Source organism: Helianthus annuus, chromosome 11 (genome assembly GCF_002127325.2).
Source record: "Helianthus annuus cultivar XRQ/B chromosome 11, HanXRQr2.0-SUNRISE, whole genome shotgun sequence".
NCBI classification, from domain to species: Eukaryota; Viridiplantae; Streptophyta; class Magnoliopsida; order Asterales; family Asteraceae; genus Helianthus; species Helianthus annuus.
Genome location: NC_035443.2, coordinates 8,907,338 through 8,911,690, shown reverse-complemented (window position 1 = coordinate 8,911,690; position 4,353 = coordinate 8,907,338). Strand labels below are relative to the sequence as shown.

The 4,353-nt window shown below is 32.4% G+C and overlaps 1 long non-coding RNA gene across 4 annotated transcripts; it reads right to left on the bottom strand.

Annotated features, from left to right (window-relative positions):
* Positions 1 to 467: 467 nt before the first annotated feature.
* On the bottom strand, positions 468 to 4,066 carry LOC118483869. 4 transcript variants are annotated; one of them, XR_004871971.1, is made up of 9 exons: positions 3,873 to 4,066; positions 3,689 to 3,739; positions 3,255 to 3,467; positions 3,114 to 3,147; positions 2,925 to 3,015; positions 2,336 to 2,540; positions 2,068 to 2,130; positions 816 to 1,194; positions 468 to 684 (listed from the first exon to the last, which is right to left on the bottom strand). It is a non-coding gene; the product is annotated as an uncharacterized LOC118483869 (long non-coding RNA). The 4 variants fall into 4 exon arrangements; XR_004871970.1 differs by having other exon boundaries at positions 2,925 to 3,147; XR_004871973.1 differs by having other exon boundaries at positions 2,486 to 2,540; positions 2,925 to 3,147.
* Positions 4,067 to 4,353: the final 287 nt, after the last annotated feature.

The window sequence follows — 4,353 nt, the reverse complement described above, 5'->3', positions numbered from 1 at the left end:
ATACATACATACATACATACATACATACAACATACATACATACATACATACATACATACATACAATACATACATACATACATACATACATACATACATACATACATACATACATACATACATACATACATACATACATACATACATACATACATACATACATACATACATACATACATACATACATACATACATACATACATACATACATACATACATACATACATACATACATACATACATACATAATTACATACATAATGTAGATATGCCTTGTATCTTACATACATATACATACATAGGAAATTATTGTAATGGGCTTGGGCTAAAACAAACAATCAATCAAAACTGATATGTACACTTTTCTCAGAATCCCATATGTAAATTTTTTTTAAAGAAAACCCTTATTTTTTTTGTTTAATAAATGTAAAAAAAAAAAGAACCAAAGATGTATGCTAGAAACTTTTCTAAACAGAAAAGGTAAAGATCCTATAACTTCAATTTTCTACCACTTGCTGCTCATTTCTATAATAAGAAACCAAAAGAACTAAGACTAAAAAGTCAAAAGTCAACCTCATGTTCTTGCCTAAAAAAGTCAGCAGCATCTCTAATCTCTATTATTCGGGTTGCCTTTGCTACTCCAGTACTCCAAACATCTGTGCTCTGGATCGAGAGCCTCAATCGCCTGAAACAAACAACATTATTGAACAACAATATTAGTGAAATAACACAATTTTTGTTATCATTTTTCAAAACTAATTATTCATTTAAAGCTTCCAAAATGTGGACATATAAGTGTTTCAAAAAACCATATACCTTCATAATGGGGGGAGAAGATAACCAAAACATTTCAAGCCCATTAATGCTATGTAGAGGCTTTAAGGCCCGAAAGTAAGCAACATAAACTCTTAAGAACTTATTATCCTTTCTCAGTTCTTGTTCAGATAGCTCCTTTGAAGCATATTGTCACTTTGATGATCACGAATAGAGGTGTAACCCTAAATCGGGTTAGAAACCGAACCCGACAACCCTATCCAACCCGAACCCGGGTTGTACCCAATTTATAGCCAACGCGGCTTGGAACCTTTTCAACCCGTAGAGTAGTACTCGGTTTGGATGTTTTTAGCTAACCCGATCTTCTTCGACAGTTTGTAACCCGCATGAAACAGCCCGGTTTGTCAAATCTGTTTAAACCCTATTTAATGAACCCACTCGACAAATAAGTAAACTACTATTTTACACATGGGCATCAATAGTGATAAAGAACAATGCTAAACTACAAAAAAAGTGACAATATGCTAAACTACAACTACGTTGAAGAAGATGAATTGTTTTGCAAAAAGCAAAAAAAAAAAGTAACGATATTATGTTTTAGTTATAAAATTTTAAAAATATATAAAATATTTTAGTTATTTATGTTTATTATATTTTGTAAAGATTTTTTTAATAGGGTTGAGTTTTACAAACCACCCGAACTGGTTTCATAGGGTTGAGTTTTACAAACCACTAACCCGGGTTGAACCCAACCCGGTTTCACTCTCAACCCAGCTTGACATTTTTAATCTTCACTTCAACCCGGTTTGAACCTGATCATGTTCAACATGTCCAAAAACGACTTGTATACATGATCATCGTTTTGGAAACGTTTCTCCAAAAACGACTTGTGAAATTTAAAAGCAAAACCTAACAAAATATACGAATGCTATATAAAATTGATCACATAAAACTGAGATAAACCTGAACAAAAAGGAAATTCATGGTTACATACCGGTCAAATGTTGATTTTTATTTTTTGCCTAACAAATTTGAAACTCTTGATTCCTAAAACATGCAGGTTCTATTAATCATTTAAAACATCTACATATCAAGCCTATTTCACATAAGCGTAAATATTAATCGCTCTACACTTTTATATGACAATATGTAGTACAAAACTGGCATTAAATAATACAAAACCTTATACCTTATACGTGTATAAGAGCATGACCCTTTCACTATTTCACTTCCGAAAAATCAGTTTTAATTTTAGTTGATAGAAATAAAAAGATGATGAAAGGACAGGAGATACCTTTCAGATGCGTCAAAACATCATCCGAGATATCATTAAATCCTAAATCGAGCGCTTTAAACCCTTCAACCCGGAAAATACCAAAATAGTAGAGTTATAAACTGAACATTTTAAGGGAAAATTTTTAAACCAGCATAATGTAAATAACACCAAAATACAGGAATTATTAGAAAGCAAACATCATATTTCAAACCAACATAAATTTTTAACTAAATTTATATCAAAACATGAATAACAATTCAAAAAGCAACTAAAAAGTCTTTGATACCTAACTGAATTTCACATGATCTGCAATGTGGCATGAATTCTATACCCACTCCATATGCTTATGTCTAAATGCGTGTGCACTTGCTCATATTAAGATTTAGCTAAGAAATATGCATGCTCCTATTAAGATATAGCTAATCAATGTAGGTACCAGTTGAGGCACATTAACCAATCGTTCCATATTCGAGCTGATCTTAAGGAGCAACCTGCATTGCAATAACCCAAGAAATAAGTATGTAGTTTATTTTTGACATCATTAATAAACAACTACCTGTAAAAAGAAAATTTAACCGAATAGAATTATACACAATATAAATATTTATTTTTATCAGGTACATGACTAAATCCACCTATGGTTATGTAATTGAAACTGCATAGTTTCCTATTGGTCGAATTTCTTTGGGCTCTACATCTTTAGAGATATCACCATGCTTCAGTTTTTGCTTGTTGATTCATTCATCATGTCTCGTGTGAAATAAAAAAAAACATCTTTATAAATATAAATTTGTAAATTTTTCAACATTGAAGATTTTTATTTGTAATTTTACCACCTCTGTCTAAGCTGAGTATAAGCAACTGTAAATGTTAACCTCTATTCTGAGCTTAAAGGGTTGCTGGGAAGTAGCCCTATTTGTCCTCCTTTTCAATATGCTTCAACCAAAATTTGAATCTGACTCAGGGCTTTGCAAAAGGGAAGTTAAAATCCCGTTACCAAAAATCAACATACAACAAAAGAAACAATCTCACATCTAGAGAAACTTTAATTAATAGTGACTTACACTTCGTCTGCTTTGCCTCCCGCCATTCAATGTCCTGTTTGAAATACGATAACATACAATTAAATAAATAATTCAGAATCAAAACTGAGCAAATTTAAAATAAATTTTAAAGGCATTCATTTCAACTAACAAAGAACAAACCTTCAACGCTTGCTATCCATCGCAAGATGAAACACACGAACTCAACCCTAAATTCTCCGCACTGAGTAAAAGATCTAGCGAGCAAAACAATACGACGAAGACGAAAAATCCCATTTCAAATCACTTTTCTTCCAATCTTCTACCCGCTCCTCGATACTTTATTTTGGCACATAAACCATTAATTCCCCCAAAAAGATCCTCTTTTAATTACCTCTAATTAAACATCAAAAACCTCTTAAAAGATACACAACTGAAAACAACAAAACTGAGCCTAATAATCTACATAAACCCTAGATCATGTAACTTCATCATACACCAGTTACCACTTCTAATAAACAAAAGATTGGAACATTCCATCAAATCAAAAATCAAATCTTGTAATGGAGATGGAATTTGGAGAACAATTATTGTGCTATGTGTAATACGGATCATACCTTGAGTATGAAGTTCACAAATCACGATCCAAACTGAAGATGTGGTGTAACCTGCGGGAAACAAAAAAAAAGCGTGAGAATAGAGATGGAATTGAGAGTTCGAGGGTTATAATAGCTTACTGATCCAATTACTCGATTAGGGTTCGAAATCTGAAACCGTGTGAGTGAATTGGCGATTGAATACCTGGGGATTTCATGGTGTGGATCGAAGAGGATTGGAAGCACAGAGAAGGATTTGCGTTTGAATTCTCTGACATAGACAATGGAAAGGCATTCATAATTTTGGAGAAGATTTCAACTGATTGAGAATTGATTGGGGTTTCTATATTGAAGAAGGCGGTTCAAGAATTGAAGGAAATTGAAGGAAATAGAGAGGAGAGGAAAATGCCGCCCAAAATCACAATTCTCTGGCCAAAGAGAATAGCCACATCAAAGTCAAATAGTCAACACTATTTTGCTTTAATATAAGAGATAGATATTGCTAACATGCTCCTCAAGCTAGACGGCATTTTGATTCAATGTAAAACTTGAAAGAAATAATGGAAAAGAAGAATAATATTAAGATTTAAAAGCACATTGATTCTTGTTGTCATGCTAGTAACATCTTCTATCTCTATTTAGATTTTCTCTTTTTTAATCTTCATTCTTCAAACTTGGTGTAACTT